Here is a 25,924-nt window from a genome sequence, read left to right as displayed (position 1 = left end):
TCAATAGATATGTTTCTCTAATTTTTATTAACCGTATACATTTTATTTAGTAGATGTGCTATAATTTATCACACCATCTATTGATGGATGATTATTGCAGTATTTCCAAGAACATCTTTTTGAATATGTCTTTTTATGTTTGTATAAACATTCTTTTTATAGAAAGCTTTCATTTAATTAATACAAATTTCATAAGTACTCACCCTCCCACCCCCAAGCCATTCCACCTCCTACTCCCTCTCCCATCCCATTCCCTACCAAGATTCATTTTTAATTATCTTTACATACAGAAGATCGACTGTATACTAGATTTCAACAGTTTGCACCCACACAGACACACAAAGTATAAAGTACTGTATACACACATTCTTTATATATATATATATATAAAGAACATATATAACAACATATATAACATATATATATATATATATATATATATATAAAACATATATAAAGAATGTTCTACCACTAGTCATGAAGTGAGGTGACCAGGTAGGTCACAGTAGTGTCAGCTCCAGTCTGACAGGTAAGCAGCTCAGGAGCTGCCATTCCATCCTCATGACAGGTACCCAGCAGCTTTTTTTTTTTTTTAAGATTTATTTTATTTATTTGAAAGACAGAGTTATAGAGTGAGGTAGAGACAGAGAGAGAGAGGTCTTCCATCTGCTGGTTTACTCCCCAGATGGCTGCAGTGGCTGGAGCTGTGCAGATCTGAAGCCAGGAGCCAGGAGTTTCTTCCAGGTCTCCCACATGGGTGCAGGGGCCCAAGGACTTGGGCCACCTTCTGCTGCTTTCCCAGGCCATAGCAGAAAGCTGGATCAGAAGAGGAGCAGCCAGATCTAGAACTGGTGCCTGTATGGGATGGTGGCACTTCATGCCAGGGCTTTAACTCTGTGCCACAGTGCCGGCCCTGTACAAACATTTTACAGAGTCTTAGAAGGTGGTTTGCTGAAACACAGAGACATTACCTTTTTTTTTTTTATAGAACTTGTCAAATTTCTCCCCCAAAAATGTGTTAGGTTTGTCTACCAAAGGGTTTGGGAATGAATGTTTTTCACAGCCTTGTTAGCTCCATCTATAAAGTCAAGAGCTACAAGGTCACTTGCAAATTTGCCTCAAAATCCTCAAATTCTCTTGTTTTGAAAGGATCGGTACAGCAGTCTTAAAAAGCTTGATTCGCTGCTTTATAGAAGAGCAGCTCTTAGGGGCATGCTCCCAAACAGGCCTGGGAAAGCAAATGTTACACTTCTGACTCTCAGAAATACTTCTGAAGGCAACACGAAAGCTGTTTGGAGAACTATGAGGGGCTTATAAGTTGAGTTCACTTTAGCTGTCAGCATCTCTTGGGGCAAAATTTGTCTACAATTATCCACTCCATTCAACAGCCTTCACTGGGGTATTTTTAATCTCCTCACAGGAGGCATTTAGCCAGTAATAATGTTACCCAGGCACGTGTATGTATTCGTGAAGTCAGTCGTAAGGAACCATGTGACCTATAGGTATGACAGTGACGACATGAATTTCCATATTCCTTCTCCTTTAGCTATAATATCTTAGTTCTGTTAAAATATCTTGTATGATTATTGGGTACCTACTTTAGGACTATGCTAAGGACTTTCAAATACATTATCTTATCGAACATTAAACAAATTTAAGAGCTTGAGATTAACATCCCAGTTAAAGAGAGAAACCAAATGTCACAGAGTTTAAATAAAAGTTGCAGAGCTAGACTGTGGCAGAGCCAGTGTTTACAACCACATCCATGTGATTCCATAATGTTAACAACTTTGACTTTTGACTTAAATAATGTGGTATAAACTGATGTCATTTTCTGATTTGTTAGGGACATCTGCTCCTATTTAATAACAGGCTTCTCTAATTTTACTTTATCATTGATTCTTTTAAAAAACAATTTACTGGCTAATAAAAATTCAGTTTCATTAACAAGCCAGTTTGACCCCTACTGTTATAAAAAATCATGTGCCTACTAAAAGTGTAGAGTTAGTCTTCCTACAGTTCAAATCCTGCTATTTATTATGGATCTTAGGTAAACCTCAGTTTTCTGATTTACAAAATTGGTAGAATAATCTTGCTTACCTCATTGGATTATTCTGAGAAGTAAATTGAAATGACGCATTAGAGTATTTAGACATTTTACCAGAACATCCTCTGTATAAATTAAGAGTTGAGTGCCCTGTGGCCACTCCTTTCTCTTGTTTCTTGCTTCACCAGCAACGTCTCCTCTTGGTGCCCTAGATCCTCAGAACCCAGTTCATCCACTTCAGGCTCATCAGTTATCTGTACCTTCATCCAGAGTGTTTCCTCATGTTATATTCCTGTTTTGGATCCTGACTGGGTTTGCATGTCATGTGAACTGTCATCTACTGTATGTAAGACTGATATTTCAATTCAGGTTAGCTAATGATTTTGGTCTGTTGTGTGACAGAGTCCCAAATCTCCATTGTCTTAGCCTACCTCGTAACAGTGTCATTCTGAAATACGCCTGACTTCTCCAGAACTTCTGTTTTTAGCATTTGACCTCCAACTGCGGCAAACCAGTACTTTGATCAATGAAAACTTTTGTCCCTGTACTCTTCCTGTCTTAAAAAAATCAATCATGATCATACAACATTTATTCGTTTTATTCACAGACCCTACCACATATTGGGTATTAGGTACTGGGACTACACAGGTAAACACAACAAATATGGAGTTCACTGCCTGGTGGATAATGATCAGGTTATCAGATTGTGGGGAGCAACTCGGACTAGACTAAGTTACGCGAATTAAGACTTATTCTATGCATCTGCTCTCCCACAATATGGCACTGGGAGAGGAGTAAACAGCTTCTACGCAGCTGCCTCCAGTTCAACCAATAAACTGCAGGACCTGCTCCTGATTGGAGGAGAGCAGCGTACTCGGCATCTGGGTAGCAGAGTTGGGATTGGTGGAAGAGGACTATAAAGGAGGAGAGAGACAACATGCACCAGGAACATCTAAGGGGAACATCCGGATAACATCTGAGCAGCCCCCTAGAGAGCCGGCCGGTGGTGTGCCGCTCCCCTGCGGAAGTGGGGAAAGTGGCAGGGGGAACCGCCCTTCCACGGAGGTGGAAGGACAGCAGCCAACCCGAAAAGGACCAGCAGCAAACCCGGGAAGGGCCGAGCAGACAAAAGAACAGCGCAGGGTCCTGTGTCGTTCCTCCGTGAAGAGGGGGAGCGACATCAGATGGTCACATAGATTTGAAATTGCAATTGTAATAAAGGTTACTAAGGTGAGTCACATGGTGACTGTGGTAGAAGTATTGGGCCTTGTCATAGAGATCAGATAAAGTTTCCCTGAGGGAATCATGCCTGAGATATGGTCCAGAAAGTGGGTGGTAGTTAACTAGGAAAAAAGGGAGAAAAAAGCACTTACAGAGATGCTGTCGGGGGTGGGTGGGAAGTGAGTTTGGGGAATGTTATTTAGCGAAGGAAGGCCAAGAGGGTTGAGCATAGAGCAGAAGAACACATGGTATAGGTGCAAGTGAATCATGGGAGACCATACTGGATCTTGTGAGCTAAGTTAAGAATTTTGATCTTTATACCAAGTACAGTGGGAAACTGTTGGACTGTGGTAAATAGGCGAAAGGGTATATGATCACATTTCCAGTTGTATTTTGTATAGATCTCCCTGGGCAGGACAATGAGTAGGGTAGACAAGTTGGAATGTGCCTGAGGCAGGCAATTTGTTATTTTCGATTAGGATATCAGTTATGGGAATAAATGAAAGGTATTGAAAGATACTGGAAATTAAACTAGCAGTTTTTGGAGATATTATATGGCACTAGGGAATGGGTTCCTTCAGGTTTCCTGGCTCATACAATGGATTAGAAGGAGATTGGTTATACTGAGATGGTGAAGACTGAATTATTCCACACACAGGAGTTATCAATTTACCCATTAATCTTATTTGTCTATTTTGGCTTTGATTGCCTGTGCTTCTGAGGTCTTTTCCAGCAAGTCTTTCCCTATGCCAATGTCTTGCAGAATTCTCTCAATGTTCTTCTCTAGTAATTTGATGGTATTAGGTTGTAGATTTAGGTCCTTGATCCATTTTAGTTGATTTTGTTTATGGTGTGAGGTAGGAGTTTTGCATGTGGAAATCCAAATTTCTTAATGTTGTTTGTAGACTCTTTCTCCAGGGATTGATTTTAGCTCCTTTGTCAAATATTAGTTGGTTGTAGATGTGTGGATTGATTTCTGGAGTTTTTATTCCATTGGTCTGCATGTGTATTTTTGTGCCAATACTGGGCTATTTTGATTATAACTTCTTAGTAGGATGTCTTGAAATCTGATATTGTGATGCCTCTGGCTTTGTTTTTGTTGTATAATATTGCTTTAGATATTTGTATTCTCTTGTGTTTCCATATGGATTTCAGTGTCATTTTTTTCTAGATCTGAGAAGAATGTCATTGGTATTTTGATTGGAGTCACATTTAATCTGTAAATTGCTTTGGGTAGTATGGACATTTTGATGAGATTAATTCTTCCAATCCATGAACATGGAAGATTTTTCCATTTTTTGGTCTCTTCTTCTATTTTTTTCTTTACTATTTTAGAATTTTCACCATAGAGATCTTTCATTTTCTTGGTTAAATGTATTTCAAGGTAAAGGTACTTAATTTTTTTGTAGCTATTGTGAATGAGATTGACCTTAGAAGTTCTTTTTCAGCCATGACTGTTTATACAAAAGCTGTTGATTTTTGTGTGTTAATTTCATATCCTGCTAGTTAACCAAAATCTATTATGAGTTTCAGCAGTCTCTTAGTGCAGTGTTTTTATTCCATTATGTATAGAATCACATCATCTCCAAATAGGGATAATTTGGCATCCTCCTTGCCAATTTGTATCCCTTTGATTTCTTTTTCTTGCCTAATGGCTCTGGCTAAAACTGCCAGGACTATATTGAATAGCAGTGGTGAAAGTGGATATCCTTGTCTGGTTCTGAATCTTAGTGGTAATTCTTCCAACTTTGCTCCATTCAATAAGGTGCTGGCCATGAGTTTGTCATAAATTGCCTTGACTGTGTTGTGGAATGCTCCTTCTGTACCCAATTTGCTTAAGCTTTTTGTAATGAAAGGATGTTAAATTTTATAAAATGTTTTGTCTGGCTCCATTGAGATAATATGGCTTTGATTCTTGAGTTTGTTAATGTGACATATCACATTTATTGATTTGCATATGTTGAACCATCCCTACATACCATGAATAAATCCCACTGTCCAGGTGAATGATCTTTCTTATGTGTTGTTGGATTCTGTTAGCCAATATTTTGTTGAGGATTTTTGCATCTATGTTCATCAGGAATATTGATCTGTAATTCTCTTTCTTTGTTGTGTCCTGTTCTAGCTTGGGAATTAAGTTAATACTGGCCTCATAGAAGGAGTTTGAGAGGATTCTCTCCCTTTCAGTTGTCTTGAATAGCTTCAGAAGAATTGGAGTTAGTTCTTGTTGAAAGGTCTAGTAGAATTCAGCATTGAAGCCATTCAGTCTTGGGATTTTCTTTGTTGGGAAGATCTTTATAACTGATCCAATCTGTGTCTTGATTATTGGTCTGCCTAGGTTTTCTAAGTGTTCAGGATTCAAATTTGGTAGACTGTATATGTTCAAGAATCTATCCATTTCTTCTTGATTTTCCAATTTGTTGGCAGATATCTCTTTGTAGTAATTTTTGATTCTTTTAATTTCTGTGATATCCATTGATACATCTCCATTTTCATCACTATTTTTATTAATTTGGGTCTACTTCCCCCTTTTTTTTTGTTTTGTTGAACCAATAGTGTATCAGTTGTTTGTTTTCCAAACAACCAGCTCTTTCACTGATCTTTTGTACTTTTTTCAATTTTGTTTATTTTCTAATTTGTATTATTATTGCTAACTATCTACCTGTGTATCTCTGTGAGCATATTTAAGCATTATTTATAAGGCTGGGTGAGTGGTGACAAATTTTTAACATTTCTGTTTATTATGGAAGGTCTTTATTTCATAAATGAGAGCTTTATAGTGTACAGTATTCTCGGTTAACAGTTTTTTTCTTTTAAGTCTTGGACTATGTCTCTCCATTCTTTCCTAGCCAAAGGGTTCCTTTTTCTTTCTTTATTTCTTTTTTTTATTTTTTGACAGGCAGAGTGGACAGTGAGAGAGACAGAGAGAAAGGTCTTCCTTTGCTGTTGGTTCACCCTCCAATAGCTGCCGCGGCTGGCGCGCCGCAGTTGGCGCGCTGCTGCCGGCGCACTGTGCTGATCCGAAGCCAGGAGCCAGGCGCCTCTCCTGGTCTCCCATGCGGGTGCAGGGCCCAAGCACTTGGGCCATCCTCCACTGCACTCCCGGGCCACAGCAGAGAGCTGGCCTGGAAGAGGGACAACCGGGACAGAATTCGATGCCCTGACCGGGACTAGAACCCGGTGTGCTAGTGCCACAGGCAGAGGATTAGCCTATTGAGCTGTGGTGCCAGCCCAAAGGGTTTCTGATGAGAAATCAGCTTTGAATCTAATTGGAGATCCTCTGAAAGTAATCTGGTGTTTCTCTTGTGCACATTTTATTTCTTTTCTTCATATCTGATTGTTGAAAATTTGACTATAGTGTGTCATGTCTATTAGGAATCCTATGTGCCTCATGTACTTGGACATTGCTTTCTGTCTCCAAATTAGGAAAGTTTTCTGAATTATTTAATTAACTAGGCCTTTAAATCCATTCTCTCTTTCCACACCTTCAGGAACTCCTAAGCCCTGTGTGTTGGGTCATTTAGTAATATCCCATAAATCTTCAACACTGCTTCTTTAATTTTTTTGATTTCTTTCTTTGGTCTGACTGAAGTATTTCCTAAGATTTGTCTTCTAGCTTGGATATTCCTCCTTCTACCTCACCACATCTGTCGTTAAGGATTTCTACTATATTTTTTATTTGACATATTAAATTCTTCATTTCTAACATTTCAGTTTGATTTCTCTTCAAAATTTCAATTTCATGGGACAATTTTTCTTTCATGTCATGTATGGATTTCTTTCAGTTGTGAATTTGCTTCTCATTGCCTCTGAGTAATCCTTGATCAATCTTTTGAATTCCTTTTCAGACATTTATTCAATCTGTTCATCTTCACATTGTAATATTGAATGTTGTGCTCCTTTGGGGGAGTCATTGTTGTCTTCCTTCTTGTTTCTTGAATTTCTGCTTTTATTTTTAGGTGTTTGTGCAAATATTTGTTTGTTTTCCCCTCTGAAGGCTTTTATCTTTGAACTATTCCTCTGTAGCTTAGTGGAGTACCTGCTCTTTCAGTGAATACTCAGAGTCATGTGCTTGATGTGACCAGAGAGCTTTGGTCAGTGCTACAGGGTTTGAAAAGTATCTGTGATGACAGTCAAGCTGGGTGTGGTAGATCTCTATTGCCAGCAGGCAGAGGGAATGATCATCCCTGTTGTGTATTCATACTCTCACCTCTTCCCAGGTTATCAATGCCTGGGGTTAGCCACGATGGGTTCAGCATTAACCTGCACTGCCTAATAAACTGCACAAAGGATCTGTGCATTCCTCAGTGTTAGCATGGATACCACTGCAGTGACTCACCCCAGGCAATCAAAGAGCTCTGAGCCTCTGGGACACACACAGTGATTGCCCAGAGACTCCTGCTACACTCTGTACTCTAGTGTGGATTCAGAGAGCTCCCACAGACTCAGCCCGTAAGACACTCTCAGTCATAGGGTGCATGCTCCATGCTAGCCTGTCCCTTCCACAGAGAGCAGAGATGTTCCCAGATCCAGATACCTATGGGTACTCCACCTGGACCTTGACAATTTGATCCTCCAAGCCTGTGATATTTTGAGAGTCTGGGGGCATCTCAGTCCTATCCCCTTCCCCACCCCCAACCCTCAACCCTACCAGTGAGACTTAAAGTCAGTGAGGAATGTGTATTTTTTCCCTCTGTTAAAATCCCCAGATCACACACATGAACAAGAGCTGTCACAACTGCAACAGGTGTCAAAATGGCACCTTCTCCCCACCAGTTGCTGGGTGTGTGCACAGGAGCCGCTTCAGCCACTATTGGTGTCAAAATGGCATCGTCTCCTCGCAGGTTGCTGGGCACCCTTGTAGAAAAATAGGGAGAAAGAAAAGTGCCCTTTGTGCACTGGGTTAGGTGTATACCCTGTCTTCCATTATGGATCCAGGCTGTTCTCAAAGACAGTGTGAGATGCCAGGCTCTCCCTCCTGAAATCATCACTGTCACAGGCTGCTGCAGTCTGCTGCCACCCAGCTCTCTAAAGCTGGCGCTTCTTCCAGCTCTGGGCTGTGAGGATCCTGTGCTACATCTGCACTTGGTGCTGCATGTCTGCACCTTCCACACTGAGCCATGGCATCCCTTTTTTGTTTGGTACAATTTCCTCTGCAGATTTTTCTCCAACTCTCTCCTGGGAATGCACTTCCTCTACTTTTTTGCTACTGTATTGCCACTCATCTAAAGCAGCACCTTCTTTCCTCTCCCATAGCATTTAAAAAAATGTTTATTAATTTGAAAGAGTTACACAGAGAAAGAAGGAGAGGCAGAGAGATAGAGAGGTCTTTCATACTGGTTCACTCCCCTAGGTGGCTGCAACAGTTGGAGCTGTGCTGATCTGAAGCCAGGAGCGAGGAGCTTCTTCCAGGTCTCCCATGTGGGTGCAGGGGCCCAAGGTCTTGGGACATCTCGTACTGCTTTCCCAGGCCATACCAGAGAGCTGGATTGGAAGTAGGGACTTGAACCATTGCCCATATGGAATGCTGGCACTGTAGGCAGTGGCTTTACCCACTATACCACAATGCCGACCCCCCATAACATGTTTTAAAATTCAGAGTTCAAGGTCCACCTTCAGAGAAACAGATCAGTAGGCTTGAGGAGGGTGCTAGAAATGTGCCTTTCTCCCATCCAAGTACCAAGCAGGCCCGTCCCTGCTTAGTTTCCAAAATCAGAAGAGATTGGGCTCATGCAGGGTGGTATGGCCATAGACAAGAATACGCATTTCTAAATAAATTTCTTCATAGAAGTGGTTGGTGGTCAAATCTCTGATGGGCATTAATGGGGCTCTTTATGTCTTGAAAACTCTATTGTGAACTCCAACTGCAGAGCCTGTTTTAGATCTTGTACCTCTCCCTCTCCATTTGTATATGGGCTAAATATTTATCTCTTTCTTATATCCAAAGGTGAATGTGAAGGTTACTAAGATAAGTTTGGGAATAAGGTTTGACTTCTATTTCCCAGAACCATAAATATGAAAAATGATATTAATATGTATCTGGATAGTTTCTATATTGGTTGAATTACATCAAATTCTTCTTAGCACTGACTGTTTCCTGATGATGACCTAAGAGTGAGTAAGACCTCATCAGTGTTTTATTGTCTGCTTTCACGAACTGGAAATGTAATTCTTAAATCAGTGTTACTTGTCCTGAGTAAAGTTCTTACAAGGCGAGTAGAAGGAAGTTCCTGAAGAGCCAAACAAAATGCTGTCTGTAAATGCCTGGCTTTTGAAAAACAAGCATTTCTGATTATGAAAGACCCATTTTGAGGAGCGTTAGCTAACAAGACAGCCCCATTACACACATTGTTTAGTTACAACAGGGTTTGCCTCTAAGGTCAATGGAATTTCGAAGTGGGAAAGCCTGAGAGAGTTCCCAGCCAGCTCCTTGACAGAGTAAGCCCTGCAGCTTCGTTCTGGGTCCATGCTTTTCTCCCTGCCCATAGCCACTGCAAGCTGGATGTGGCCTCTTGCACTTCCCTGAAATGTCCTCTAGTGTTAAAAATGATTCCTGTGTGTCAAGTGCTGTGGTGTCCTTGGAATCAGTATGCATCTTATGTGCTGTCTCTCCTAACCCTTATTTATAAAGGTTCTGCCTTGAATCTCTTTTCTTCCTTGCTTTTGAGGTCACCACTCTCTTCTGCTTCTTGTTCTACTATACAGCAATTACTTTGCCGGCTCTTCATTTTTGCTGCAGTGTTTCTTAGATTTCCAACTTCATCATTGGCCAGGCTCATCTTCATTCTTTTGTTCAAATATATTTGCAGTTGATTCTCATATACTTACCTCCAGCCTGGAAGTCTCTCTTGCACTCAGGTTTCCAGCAGCTTTGGAAATTTTCCATTTGTTTAGCATATGGTCAGCTCATACGTAGCAGGTTAAGGATGGGATCTCATTGTTTACTCTTCCATTCTTTTCTTACCTTTATTCAAGGTACCCCAATTCCTTAGAAATGTTGCAGTCATCTTGGGCCCTTTGCATCCATGGTGCACTTCTGCCATTTTTCCTCTAGCCCTCCCACCACTGTGTTCTGGTTCATGCTCTTGTACCTTTATAATTTCTTTTGAGGACTATTATAAAATCCTAGTTTCCCTTCTTTCAATCTCTTCGCTAATTCAGGAAACATGTTGTCACAACTGTCCTTCTAAAATACAAACTTGGTCATGTCTACTTAAAACCTTTGATGTTTGGTATGTATTAGCTATATTATATAAAAACCACTGTTTAGCAACACTCATAGGATTTTCTGAGTCAGTCACCAATCTACCTTTCCGGCTTAATCAATGATCTGCCTCCTAATGATAACAGTTTTCAACATGATGGATGCTTTTCATGTAATGGGATTTCTATGGATAATGGGACAAATATGAACATGATGCCATTGTTAGTCTTATACATTGAGGAAAGTAATACTAAGGGAGCATAAGTAATTTGCCAAATATCCCATAGCTAGCAAACAATGTAGTACCGTGTGGCACCAAAATGTTCTCAATCACTCTGATACTCTATTTACAGAAGACCGAACCTTTTACATAGGAATTTTAATTTGTTCATCCTGTGTGCTCAACCTGCATTATCCTATTTCTTTTTCTTCATTCTTATACATCCTATGTGTACTTCAAGGTGCTACTTAAAATATCACTTACATGAAGCTCTGTAAGACTTCCTGCATCATAATAGCTAGTACTTCTGAAATCGTGCAACATCTTGTATGTAATTATATCACTTTATGTAAGATAAGTTACTTGATGAGTCTGATAAATTTAAGGGAAGTCTTTGATGACTTTATGTCTTTGCATTATATTTAGGTCCCTAATGTATAGAAAATCCTCAGAGAAGTAGCTGCAAAGTGTAGAAGGAAGAGTATTTTCATAAGACCATTAAACTATTACTGGCTGATCTAAGGATCTCTTAATTAAAATAAATTTAGGTGTTAATATGTAAGTATTAAGGCTTCTCAGTAGGCTGCTCAGAGTTTATTAATGATCTTCCATGAGTAGGTGCTTTGAAAAACACTAATTGAGGCTATCCATACAGTAGTTATTTCTACTGGAACACTGAGGAGCCTTGACAGTCAATTGTATTGTTGAGGCACTTCTTAGTAGTAAACAACAGAAAACCCATTTCAAACAATAAAGGACATTTATTACCTCATGTTACAGAAAAGAACAGTGGCAGGGCAAAACTTGATTTGATGAGATTAAGATCTTTTTCCTTTTTGGGGCTCTGGTTTCTTAGTGTTTCTATTTTCAGCTAGCATTTCCTTTTGTGGCCCTAAGACCATATACTTGACTTTTCATGTGGAGAAGTGGAGAGTATGTCTCTTTCCTCAGTATTAGACAGGATTCTGTCTGGCTTAATTTAGGTTAGGTCTATTCTATTCCTAAAAGTCAAGAGTAGTTGTAGGGTATCCTTATACCGATTAGATAATCCTGTGCCAGGTCTCACCCTTTTGTCTAATGTGGATTCACTTTTCCCAAGTAGGTTGTAAGAGGAATGAAAGGACACTTTAACAAAGTCTGGTTGTAGATACAACCAATGGCAAATCAATGATAAACCATCAACTCCAGTAAAATGCCTTATGAATGTTCCCTGTGATGAAGGATCAGGAAGACAGTGGGGACAGGTGATCGGGAGGTAATTGCATACCTTCTTTTATTTATTTATTTATTTTAATTTTTAATTAATTAATTAATTAATTTATTTTGACAGGCAGAGTGGACAGTGAGAGAGAGAGACAGAGAGAAAGGTCTTCCTTTGCCGTTGGTTCACCCTCCAATGGCTGCTGTGGCCAGGGCGCACTGCGCTGATCCAATGGCAGGAGCCAGGTACTTATCCTGGTCTCCCATGGGGTGCAGGGCCTAAGGACTTGGGCCATCCTCCACTGCACTCCCTGGCCACAGCAGAGAGCTGGCCTGGAAGAGGGGCAACTGGGACAGAATTGGCACCCTGACCAGGACTAGAACCTGTTGTGCCGGCGCCGCAAGGCAGAGGATTAGCCTAGTGAGCCGCGGCGCCGACTTGCATACCTTCTAAGAAAGCCTCACAGTTCGTCCTGCTTCTGTGGAGAAATGGGGCATGAGATGGAATATACCATTTTTCTGTGTCATTCTGATATTTGAAAAGAGAGATGTGCTGGATCTTTTTGGTGTTTGCGTTGGAAAACTGATTTGCTTGGTGCATGAATGATCTCTCCAAATTAAGGGTGGGTTTGACTAGCGGGGAGACCAGAAGGCAGGAGGAGATAGAGGTTGATGTATTTATCTCTTTGGCTTCCTCTGCTGGACCATGTACTGGCTGTGCTCCTGCTCCCATCAGGCAGCCTTCTCTAACTTTCCCTGCATTTGAAATCCCTCCCTCCCCTTGCCTTCCCAGGTCTTGGTGATGTTGTTTTTCCCGGGGTTCTGCATTGCTGATTTTTCTAAACTCTGCTCACACTTTTGTAAAGGCTCTTTTCATTAAACTCATCTCAAAAAATTGCTTAGTTGGAATGTGCCATCTGTTTTCTGCCAAGACCCTTACTGATACTGTAGATAATCATTTCACTTCTAGCATATTTTCCATCATTACAGTAAAACTTTTCCAAAATAAAATGATTATGGCACCAGCCAAAGGTAAATTTTCCTTAATTGGAAGAAGGAAAATTCTATCCAGTTAACTTTGATCATTTGTGCTTGATTCCTCAAGTCAAGATATTGTCAACTGGAGGACAAAAGCATTGGCCAAAAGGGGCATAGAGTTTTTATAACAATTGTTATGCAGTTGAGGAGTACCTTTTAGTTTACATGTTCATTTGCAAACTGGTTAAGATTCTCCTTGACTCTACTACTTACCAGTAATAAACAAATGAAAATTCTAGTTTAGTATTTTTGTGCTTTATAATGCTTTAGCACTTATTTTCCATAATATTAGTACAGTTTTTAACTAATAATGTTCATGTAGTTATATATACGTGACAATGGTGTTTACCACTCAAATAACTGATACAGGTTTTTGCATCTTTGAAATTTAGTATAAATGGCCACTCCAAAGGCAGATTACTTAAAATTATATTACCCTTTTAAGAAAAAAATAGTAGACATTTTAGTTCTTTTATGCTGTGATTCATCTTTGATAATGACGCTAGAGCTGAAGACATGCATAGGTAGAAAAATCATTAGCTTGTATCATTCCATTTGTTGCTGATGTGATTCCTTTTTGTCTCTTAGGTTTCCTAGTTTCTTATTTAGATAGGTTTTTGCTGTTTTTAAGGTTGGAAGTAAGGGTTGTGTTAATATTTTAAAGTACTTTCTTTTTTAAACAAATTGTTTATGGGGAAGGCAGAATTACAGAGAGAAGGAGGGAGAGAGGGAAGAAGAGGGGAGGAAGAGAGAAAGAGAGAAAAGAAATTTCTTCCATCTGCTGGTTCACTCCCCAGATGTCTGCAACAGAAATGGGCCAGGCTGAAGCCAAGAGCCAGAAACTCCATCTGGGTCTCTTACTTGGGTAAAGGGGCCCAAATACCCGGGACCATCTTTGGCTGCATCCCAGGCACATAAACAGGGAGCTAGATCAGAAGTGGAGCAGCCAGGACTGAAACCAGTGCTCATATGGAATGTTGTGCTACAATACCAGCCCCCAGAGTACTTTATTTACTGTGGGGACATTTATATTTTGAGTGCCTATAAAAAACTTGAATAAAAGACTTGTGAGTCTCATTTTTTTAAAAAGCATTTCTTTTGACTCATTCCTAGTTATCTCCAGATATCTTTTTTTATTTTTACTATTCTCCACCTTGCGCATCATGTCCTAACCACAAAGACTCTACCAGTTTTTTTCAAATGCAGGACTTTGTTTCTGTCTCAGGGTCTTATACTGAAATCCATGAGGTTACATTCATATCTCCAGTTCCCATTCATCTCATTTTAAATTTCATTCTCACTCTCCGTTTCCCTGTTTTTACTGCTCTTCTTCAGCACTGAGCAATTTGGCTCTTACGGTTCTTAAAATTCTTACTTACTGGCTTAATTTCCAGTCTGCTGTTCATTTGAAATCTCCTTTTACAAATCTTAACCCCTGTCTTCCCAGCTGTTGTCAATGCCCTTCTTGTTTGTAGGCCTTTTTTTTTTTAAAAAAAAATTATTCATTCATTTGAAAGTAGGAGTTATACAGAGAAAGGAGAGGTAGAGAGAAAGAGGTCTTCTATCTGCTGGCTTACTTCCCAATTGGCTGTAACAGCTGGAGCTGTGCCAATCCAAAGCCAGAAGCCAGGACTTCTTCCAAGTCTCCCACATGGGTATAGAGGCCCAAGGGTTTGGCCCATCTTCCACTGCTTTCCCAGGGCATAGCAGAGAGCTGGATTGGAAGTAAAGCAGCCGGGACTTGAACCTGCGCCCATGTGGGATGTGGACACTGTAGGCAGCAGCTTTACCCACTACACACAGCACTGGCCCCTAGTAGAGCTTTTTGACTAAACTGCAAGGGGGAAAAGAAAGAAGGAAGGAAGCAACTTTATCTTTCAAAGGCAAAGAGACAAATATACAAAGATATGTCATCTATTAGTTTACTCCTATAATACCTGCAACAGAAAAGGTTAAGCCAGCCTAGTGCCAGAGCCAGGAACTTAGTCCAGGTCTCTTGTGTGGGTGACAGGGACTCACCCAATTGCGCTATCAGCTGCTGTCTCCCAGGGCACATTAGCTGGAAGCTAGAATCAGGAGTAGAATATGACCTTAAACTGAGAAACTCAAATAAGCAGATACTGCAGGAGTCCCAAACAGCATCTTAACCACTAAACCAAATGTTCACCCTGAATTTTATAATTTAAAAGGATATTTTAAAAAGTCTTATGTTCTGGATAGTTATGAGGACTAAGTAGTAGAGTGCTTTATAGACACTAATGGTTATTTGTACCCTCACACTTAATAGAATATTCACTGAATGAGTTAATAGCCTGAAATTAAGAGTCACATACCCCTGAAGTTTAGCAGAGCAGAAACACTAGTCTGGCATGTAGTCCTATATAAACTACCAGTTCACTAAAAATCTGAGCAATTATTTAAGTTCATTGATTCATTCAATAAATACAATCTAAGTACTTTTTATGTTTTAGAAACCTTCTAAGAGTTAGGTATAAAAAATTATCAAATTGCCTTGGTCACTGTTGTCATAATGCTTGTAATTTAGCTGAGACAAGTCATAGCAATAAAGTAAGGCAAGTGTTCTGTTGCAGATGTAAAGAGAACTCTGAGAGAACACCATGGACTGCCAGGCCATATCTGAAGGACTTGTCAGGAAGATTTTCTAGACAGCATGACAATTAAGCTGCAATCTTATGACAAGTGGGACTTCGCACGGGGAAGAGGAGGAAGAACAGTATTAGGAAACTTCAAAATTTTGTGAAAAGGGGATCAAAATGTAAGTTTCATTTGGCATAAAATTTGAAATTTATGCATTTTTTCAAAATAGACATTTTTCATGAAGTTTTTGAAGGCCCCTCCTGTTTGAGGCAGAGGGAACACCACATATAGGTGGGAAAGAACATGTTGGATTTGAGGAACTAAGTGGAATTCAAGGTTACAAATGCAGAAAGAGTGGACATTGTAGAAGAGAAGTGGCTGGAGAAGTTATCGGGGATCTTGTGGCTCTGTTATGGGCCTTGGGCATTATTTAGAGTATGATGGAAAATCACTAAAGAATTTAACACACAAGTGATACAGCTGACTCTTGGAGGCATTGCTCTTGGTTCCCAACTATGGGCAGGGTTGTAGGTTGGGGCAGGAAGAGAATGCTGTCACAGACATATGGGGAAGAAGGAATGAAGACTTGGCCTGGGAGAGACCATGAGTGTGGCTAGTGGGTTCAGGTAGGTTGGAGTTGGTGGATGATGAAAAGGAGATGAAGAAGTCATTCCTCTATCTATAAAAGGAGGTACAGAAGTAAAATCCTATTATTTTCTTGTTTTGTCTTCCTTTAGCCAAAGACTGAGTGATTTTAGAGTTGTCTGGGACATATTTAATTTCCCTTTTACTCTGTTATTTAGGCATCTAACCCATCTAATCTTTAGTTACCAATTGAGCTCATGGAACAGGAAATGTTTGTATTCCTCTGTATTTAAATCGGCAAAAAAGAGAGGGAAGTGGGAACTGGCATAAGCTGGTAAATATGTTGGCTTTCATAAGCTTGAAATAACACAAGATTTATCATTCCACATTTTATAACTTTGGTGATTTTAGGTCTGCTGTGGCCAGACTGACTTTATTGTCTTATAATTCTCAGTTCTGTGATTGGCGTTTTCTCTGTGCTTGAACAGCTCTCCCAATTGCTTATGACTTTACAGTTGCTTCAGGGGAGTTGTTATACACAGATGGCTTTTAGGAGGGGAGTCAATTTAGTAGGCATTTTCCTTGATTATGATGCCTTCTCTTTGTACTGATTGTTTTAAGAATGAAGATTCCTGCTTGTCAAATGGTGAGAATGTATCCGGGACTTTGAAAGAGGAAAGAACATTGCATTTGGCAGATGATCTCTGTATGACTATTCTCTCATGCGAAAGCTGCCTGGTCTCTTTAATTTATTCTGATAAATTTTTATATACAATGATAAAACCAAACTAACATGAGGCACCGAAGGGAAAAGACTGAGCAGAACTTGCAGCAGTGAGTAGATATTGATTTGTGCATATAATTACATCTACTTTTTTATATGGTTTCATTTTCCTCTCTTGCAACCTTACAAGTAAGTACAGAAATCTTATCAGACATACCTTGTACCCATTTTTTTTTAGTTCATTCACCGATCCTTCCAGGGAAATACAGCTAGAAAATGAAATAATTTTTATTTGAAGCCAATTTTATATCTTTTCTTGTGTTAAGAAAGCTTTTATTTAATGAATACAGATTTCATAGGTACAGCTTTAGGAATATAGCAGTTCTTCCCCCCATGCCCACCCTCCCACCCCTACTCCCATCCCACCTCTTACTCCTTCTCCCATCCTTCATTACTATTCTTTTTTGTTAAAGACTTTATTTATTTGAGAGGTAGAGTTACAGACATTGAGAGGGAAAGACAGAGAGAAAGGTCTTCCTTCCATTGGTTCACTCCCCAAATTGCCACAATGGCTGGAGCTGCACTGATCTGAAGCCAGGAGCCAGGTGCAGGGGCCCAAGGACTTGGGCCATGTTCCACTGCTTTCCCAAACCACAGCAGAGTGCTAGATTGGAAGAGGAGCAGCTGGGACCAGAACCAGCACCCATATGGGATGCCAGCGCTGTAGGCGGATTAACCTACCATGCCATGGTGCCAGTGCCACTATCGATTTTTAATTAACTTTATATACAGAAGACCAACTCTATACTAAGTAAAAATTTCCACAATTTGCACCCACACAGACACACAAAGAATAAAGTACTGTTTGAAAACAAGTTTTACAGTTAATTCTCATAGTACAGCTCATTGAGGACAGAGATCCTACATGGGGAGTAAGTGCACAATGACTCTTGGTGTTGGTTTAACAACTGACACTCCTTTTTTTTTTTTTTGGTCCTTTGTAGTCCTTTATTATTTGTCTTGATGTAACCCTTGGGTTTAAGTAAGGAAGCATTCATTATACTCATTTTATAGTAGAAATTCCATCTCAGAGGCTGTACAACCTACCCAAGATTCCACAAGTGCCAACATATTAAGTAAAGCTAAACTCAAAACAGCCAAGTACCTAGTACATGTGTTTGTGCTCTCAAGTTTGCGAATGGGTAAAACAATTTCCCAGATTCCTTTCAATAATCACACTATACATTCCCACTTGCTATTCTTATTATTCTCTCACTATTATTAGTATCAGATTATATTTGATAAACAAATTCTTTAACATGGTTTCTTGGTTTAATTATTCTTTAAATTATTCTTGCAATTCTGTATCAAATAAAGAAAAAAGGGCAAGATGGCAGAATAGAGAGGGCGCACACCGATAGTCCGGGAAAATTTAGTTTAATAAAAGGGGAGTTACGGTAGCCTCAGTAAAAAGAACCAGGAAAATATTGCAGAGGAAACTCTTCTGGATCGAGTGGCCGTGAATCGGAGGACCTACTGGGAGAACAAGGTCGCCCACCGCGCAGAAGCCGAGCCGCGGGACCGAGCCGCGGAAGCCGCAGGGTCTGCGCGCCAGTGCTTGAAGGGGAGTGCGTGCCACACAGACAACAGCGGGGAGACTTGGGACGTCCAGGGCTCCGAGTCCACACATCGGCGCTGGAAGGGGAGCGGACCTGCGTGGAGAGCGTGGGAGCCCACAGTTTGGGACACCAGCAGCAGACTCAACACACCAGCGCTGGAACGCGAGGTGAGCCGAACCTCAATAGCCCGAGACACCGGCAGGCAAGCGGAGAGAGGAGACTAGAGGGAATGACCCCTGCGGGGGGGGGGGGGAGTTCACCAGGCTAACTAGAAGAGAGAGAGAGAAAAAAAAAAGGTGACTGGTACGGACACGGGTTTCTCTCTCTCCGCTCACCTCTCAAGGGCGAGCAAGACAAAGAGCAGGCGCCATCTTGGACATACGTCATAAGCAGAGCGACCTCAGGTCTGCACCGGCCCTCAGCCTAGCAGAAAAACCTGACTCTGGGAGGGGCGAATTAACAGGAGATTAGGACTTAGTAAATTTGTGGTGCTACTGAACTGAGACAGTGAAAAAAGAGACGGTGGGGGAGAGAACTCACGGAATTCACGTGAGCACTCTCCAGAGACGCTACAATTCCGTAACTTTGGCAACCCAGTGGGAGACTGAAGGAGAATTTGAGCCCACTCTGAGGGCCGAACAGATTCCCTGTGTGGCCCTTGGGAAAGAGCTTCTGATCTCTGGCTCCTGTGGGTATATCATTTGCCTGCTAACTACCTCCAACTTTGTTCAGCTGTGCAGAATAACTTCCCTTTTGAATCAAAAAGAGAGAGAGAGAGAGAGAGAGAGAGAGAGAGGTTTACCACGCCTAACCTGGGAGTGTCACCTTTGGCACACCAAACAGAGCTCTCAGGCCACACCCATCTCAAGCCCTAAGGCTCCATCAAAAACAGATAGTCCACTTAATCTAGAGTCATAGTATAACAAGAAAAAGCACCACAGTGAAGAAACCAAATATCTCCAATATGCCAAATAACAAACGCAAAAACCGAGGTAATAAAAACAAGGAAGTCACCATGACGCCCTCAAATGAAAAAGACACCCCAATTCAAGATTATGAAGATGATGAGATAGAAGAAATGCAAGAAGCAGATCTCAAAAAATTGATAAGAACATTAAGAAGTTCTCAAAAACAAATTCTTGAACTACAGAAATCCTTAATGGACAAGATAGAAAATCTCTCTCATGAAAATGAAATATTAAGGAGGAATCAAAATGAAACGAAACAACTAGTACAACAGGAAACTGTGATAGTGATTGAAGTGGAGAATTCAATAGATCAAATGAAAAACACAATAGAGAGCCTTACAAACAGAATGGGTGAAGCAGAAGAGAGAATATCGGACTTAGAAGACAGAGAACAGGAAAGGATACAGTCAGACCAAAGAAAAGAAGAGGAAATTAGGAATCTAAAACATATTGTCGGGAATCTTCAGGATACTATTAAAAAACCCAACATTCAGGTTCTAGGAGTTCCTGAAGGCATGGAGAGGGAGAAAGGATTAGAAGGCCCTTTTAGTGAGATATTAGCAGAAAATTTCCCAGGTTTGGAGAAGGACAGAGAAATCCTAGTACAGGAAGCCCACAGAACCCCTAATAAACACGACCAGAAGAGATCCTCACCACGACACGTTGTAATTAAACTCACCACAGTGAAACATAAAGAAAAGATCCTAAAATGTGCAAGAGAGAAATGTCAGATTACTCTCAGAGGATCTCCAATCAGACTCACAGTTGACTTCTCATCAGAAACTCTACAAGCTAGGAGGGAATGGTGAGATATAGCCCAGGTACTAAGAGAGAACAACTGCCAGCCCAGAATATTATATCCTGCAAAGCTATCATTTGTGAATGAAGGTGAAATAAAGACTTTTCATAGCAAACAGAAATTGAAAGAATTTGTTGCCACTCGTCCAGCCCTGCAAAAGATGCTTAAAGATGTGTTACACACAGAAACAAAGAAACACGGTCATCAATATGAAAGAAGGTAAAGGAAGGAAACCAAGGAAGGAAAGCTCACAGCAAAAGATCACAGGGAATTCAAAGCATATATTAGAACTTATCTTTGGCAAATGGCAGGGCAAAGTTACCACTTATCATTAGTCACATTGAACGTGAATGGCCTGAACTGTCCAGTTAAAAGACACTGATTGGCTGATTGGGTTAAGGAACAAAACCCATCTATTTGCTGCTTACACGAAACACATCTTTCCAACAAAGATCCATACAGACTGAAAGTGAAAGGCTGGAAAAAGATATACCATGCCAACAGAAATGAAAAAAGAGCGGGCGTAGCCATCTTAATATCAGACAACATAAACTTTACCACAAAAACCATTAAGAGAGACAAAGAGGGACACTACATAATGATTAAGGGATCAATTCAACAGGAAGATATAACAATTATCAATGTATATGCACCTAACTACAGGGCACCGGTTTATCTAAAAGATTTGTTAACGGACTTAAAGGGAGACTTAGACCCCAATACAATAGTACTGGGGGACTTCAATACTCCACTCTCAGAAATAGACAGATCAACAGGACAGAAGATCAACAAGGATACAGTAGATTTAAACGACACTATAGCCCAAATGGATCTAACAGATATATACAGAACTTTCAATCCTACAGCTAAAGATTTTACATTCTTCTCAGCAGTACATGGAACCTTCTCTAGGATTGACCACATACTAGGCCATAAAGCAAGTCTCAGCAAATTCAAAAGAATTAGAATCATACCATGCAGCTTCTCAGACCATAAAGGAATGAAGTTGGAAATTAGCAACTCAGGAATCCCTGGAGCATACGCAAACACATGGAGATTGAACAACATGCTCCTGAATGAACAATGGGTCATAGAAGAAATTAAAAGAGAAATCAAAATTTTTCTGGAAGTAAATGAGGATAACAGCACAACATACCAAATCTTATGGGATACAGCAAAAGCAGTGTTAAGAGGAAAGTTTATATCAATAGGTGCCTACATCAAGAAATTGGAAAGGCACCAAATAGATGAGCTTTCAATTCACCTCAAGGATCTAGAAAACCTACAGCAAACCAGCCCCAAATCTAGCAGGAGAAGAGAAATAATTAAAATCAGACAAGAAATCAACAGGATTGAATCAAGAAAAACATTCCAAAAAATCAGCCAAACGAGGAGCTGGTTTTTTGAAAAAATAAGCAAAATTGACACCCCATTGGCCCAACTAACTAAAAAAAGAAGAGAAAAGACCCAAATCAATAAAATCAGAGATGAAAAAGGAAACATAACAACAGACACCACAGAAATAAAAAGAATCATCAGAAATTACTACAAGGACTTGTATGCCAGCAAACAGGGAAACCTATCAGAAATGGATAGATTCCTGGACACATGCAACCTACCTAAATTGAACCAGGAAGACATAGAAAACCTAAACAGACCCATAACTGAGACAGAAATTGAAACAGTAATAAAGGCCCTCCCAACAAAGAAAAGCCCAGGACCAGATGGATTCACTGCTGAATTCTACCAGACGTTTAAAGAAGAACTAACTCCAATTCTTCTCAAACTATTCAGAACAATCGAAGAAGAGGGAATCCTCCCAAATTCTTTCTATGAAGCCAGCATCACCTTAATTCCTAAGCCGGAAAAAGATGCAGCACAGAAAGAGAATTACAGACCAATATCCCTGATGAACATAGATGCAAAAATCCTCAATAAAATTCTCGCCAATAGAATGCAACAACACATCAGAAAGATCATCCACCCAGACCAAGTGGGATTTATCCCTGGTATGCAGGGATGGTTTAATGTGTGCAAGACAATCAATGTGATACACCACATTAACAGACTGCAGAAGAAAAACCATATGATTCTCTCAATAGATGCCGAGAAAGCATTTGATAAAATACAACACCCTTTCATGATGAAAACTCTAAGCAAACTGGGTTTGGAAGGAACATTCCTCAATACAATCAAAGCAATCTATGAAAAACCCACAGCCAACATCCTATTGAATGGGGTAAAGCTGGAAGCATTTCCACTGAGATCTGGTACCAGACAGGGATGTCCACTCTCACCACTGCTATTCAATATAGTTCTGGAAGTTCTAGCCAGAGCTATTAGGCAAGAAAAAGAAATTAAAGGGATACAAATTGGGAAGGAAGAACTCAAACTATCCCTCCTTGCAGATGACATGATTCTTTATTTAGAGGACCCAAAGAACTCTACTAAGAGACTATTGGAACTCATAGAAGATTTTGGCAAAGTAGCAGGGTATAAAATCAATGCACAAAAATCAACAGCCTTTGTATACACAGACAATGCCATGGCTGAGGAAGAACTTCTAAGATCAATCTCATTCACAATAGAACAAAAACAATCAAATACCTTGGAATAAACTTAACCAAGGATGTCAAAGATCTCTATGATGAGAATTACAAAACCTTAAAGAAAGAAATAGAAGAGGATACCAAGAAATGGAAAAATCTTCCATGCTCATGGATTGGAAGAATCAATATCATCAAAATGTCCATTCTCCCAAAAGCAATTTACAGATTCAATGCAATACCAATCAAGATACCGAAGACCACCTTCTCAGATCTGGAAAAAATGGTGCTGAAATTTATATGGAGCCACAAGAGACCTCGAATAGTTAAGCAATCTTGTACAACAAAAACAAAGCCGGAGGCATCACAATACCAGATTTCAGGACATACTACAGGGCAGTTGTAATCAAAACAGCATGGTACTGGTACAGAAACAGATGGATAGACCAATGGAACAGAATTAAAACACCAGAAATCAACCCAAACATCTACAGCCAACTTATATTCGATCAAGATCTAAAACTAATTCCTGGAGCAAGGACAGTCTATTCAATAAATGGTGCTGGGAAAATTGGATTTCCACGTGCAGAATCATGAAGCAAGACCCCTACCTTACGCCTTACACAAAAATCCACTCAACATGGATTAAAGACCTAAATCTACGACCTGACACCATCAAGTTACTAGAGAACATTGGAGAAACCCTTCAAGATATTGGCACAGGCAAAGAATTTCTGGAAAAGACCCGGGAGGCACAGGCAGTCAAAGCCAAAATCAACTATTGGGATTGCATCAAATTGAGAAGTTTCTGTACTGCAAAAGAAACAGTCAGGAGAGTGAAGAGACAACCGACAGAATGGGAAAAAATATTTGCAAACTATGCAACAGATAAAGGGTTAATAACCAGAATCTACAAAGAGATCAAGAAACTCCACAAAAACAAATCCAACAACCCAATTAAGAGATGGGCCAAGGACCTCAATAGACATTTTTCAAAAGAGGAAATCCAAATGGCCAACAGGCATATGAAAAAATGTTCAAGGTCATTAGCAATCAGGGAAATGCAAATCAAAACCACAATGAGGTTTCACCTCACCCCAGTTAGAATGGCTCACATTCAGAAATCTACCAACAACAGATGCTGGCGAGGATGTGGGGAAAAAGGGACACTAACCCACTGTTGGTGGGAATGCAAACTGGTCAAGCCACTATGGAAGTCAGTCTGGAGATTCCTCAGAAACCTGAAGATAACCCTACCGTTCGACCCAGCCATCCCACTCCTTGGAATTTACCCAAAGGAATTTAAATTGGCAAACAAAAAAGTGGTCTGCAGCCTAATGTTTATTGCAGCTCAATTCACAATAGCTAAGACCTGGAACCGACCTAAATGCCCATCAACGGTAGACTGGATAAAGAAATTATGGGATATGTACTCTTTAGAATACTATACCGCAGTAAGAAACAACGAAATCCAGTCATTTGCAACAAAATGGAGGAATCTGGAACACATCATGCTGAGTGAAATAAGCCAATCCCAAAGGGACAAATACCATATGTTCTCCCTGATCGGTGACAACTGACTGAACACCAAAAAGGAAACCTCCTGAAGTGAAATGGACACTATGGGAAACGGTGACTTGATCAGCATAGCCCTGACTGTTAATGAACAACTTAATACATTATCCCTCTTAGTAGTTTTTTTGTCTGTTCTACTTAATATGACTGGTTTAATTCTGTAATTAATACACAGTTATTCTTAAGTGTTGAAAATTAACTGAAATGTGATCCCTGTTAAACATAAGAGTGGGAATAAGAGAGGGAAGAGATGTATAATTTGGGACATGCTCAAGCTGACTTGCCCCAAATGGTAGAGTTAGAAACATACCAGGGGATTCCAATTCAATCCCATCAAGGTGGCATGTACCAATGCCATCTCACTAGACCAAGTGATCAATTTCAGTTCACAACTGATCATAATGAAAGGACTAAGAGTCAAAGGGAGCACATAAACAAGTCTAGTACCTGCTAACACTAACCGATAGAATAAATAAAGAGGAGAGTGATCCAACATGGGAAGTGAGATACTCAGCAGACTCATAGAATGGCAGATGTCCTAAATAGCACTCTGGCCTCAGAATCAGCCCTAAAGGCATTCGGATCTGGCTGAAAAGCCCATGAGAGTATTTCAGGCATGGAAAGCCAAGACACTCTGGCAAAAAGATCTCTGTGAGTGAGATCCCAGTGGAAAGAATAGGTCTTCAAAGAAGGAGGTACCTTTCTCTGAAGGGAGGAGAGAACCTCCACTTTGACTATGACCTTGTCTAAACAAGATAAGAGTCGGAGAACTCAGAGGGCTTCCATAGCCTTGGAAACTCATGACTGGAGCATAGGGAGATTACTGATGCCATAGACAGGAGTGTCAATTGGTAAAGTCAACAACAGGAGTCACTGTGCACTTACTCCTCATGTAGGATCTCTGTCCTTAATGTGCTGTGCATTGAGATTTAATGCTATAACGAGTACTCAAACAATATATTTCACTTTGTGTTTCTATGGGGGTGCAAACTGTTGAAATCTTTACTTAATGTATACTAAACTGATCCTCTCTAAAAAAAAAAAAAGAAATTATCAACTCCCAACTTGACTCTCACTGGGATTAAACATGACAATAGGTCTGATCTGATTTCATCATCATTTAAAAAAAATCATCTATTATTTTTCACTTTATGTTTCTGTGTGGGAGCAAACTGTTGAAATCCTTACTTAATGTATACTAAGCTGATCTTCTGTATATTAAGATAATCAAAAATGAATCTTGATGTGAATGGAAGGGGAGAGGGAGTGGGAAAGGGGAGGGTTGTGGGTGGGAGGGACGGTATGGGGGTAAGCCATTGTAATCCATAAGTCGTACTTTGGAAATTTATATTCATTAAATAAAAGTTAAAAAAAAAAGAAAAAAAGAAAACTGTTTTTTTCAAATAATTCCTACTGCTATCTTTCTGAAAGCTTTTGACTTACTTGGCAATGCAAAAATTACTAACATTTTACATTTTATAAACATTAATTATTTTTTAATAAGTAAAGTTATTCCATACTTAAATAAATTCAAAACAAAACAAAAAAACAGGCAGCAGGTGTTTAGCCTAATGGTCAAG

The 25,924-nt window shown here is 40.0% G+C and overlaps 1 long non-coding RNA gene across 33 annotated transcripts in view; it reads left to right on the top strand.

Moving 5' to 3' along the window:
* LOC149126097 (uncharacterized) overlaps window positions 1-25,924 on the top strand; it is a 434,465-nt gene that overhangs the window by 103,835 nt on the left and 304,706 nt on the right. For 9 of the 33 annotated variants that reach the window (XR_016236303.1, XR_016236302.1, XR_016236299.1 and 6 more), the window contains exon 4: window positions 15,522-15,706. The exons of 23 other annotated variants lie outside the window; for them this stretch is intronic. This is a non-coding gene — a long non-coding RNA (uncharacterized LOC149126097). Of the gene's footprint in view, window positions 1-15,521; window positions 15,707-16,734; window positions 16,850-25,924 lie in introns of those variants that run through there. One more of the 33 variants, XR_016236308.1, reaches the window with a different exon arrangement.

This window comes from Oryctolagus cuniculus, chromosome 6 (genome assembly GCF_051225735.1).
Source record: "Oryctolagus cuniculus isolate XC-2025 breed Fujian yellow rabbit chromosome 6, ASM5122573v1, whole genome shotgun sequence".
NCBI lineage: Eukaryota > Metazoa > Chordata > Mammalia > Lagomorpha > Leporidae > Oryctolagus > Oryctolagus cuniculus.
Note: the sequence above shows the minus strand (reverse complement) of the source record. Positions and strands in the feature narration are given on the sequence as shown.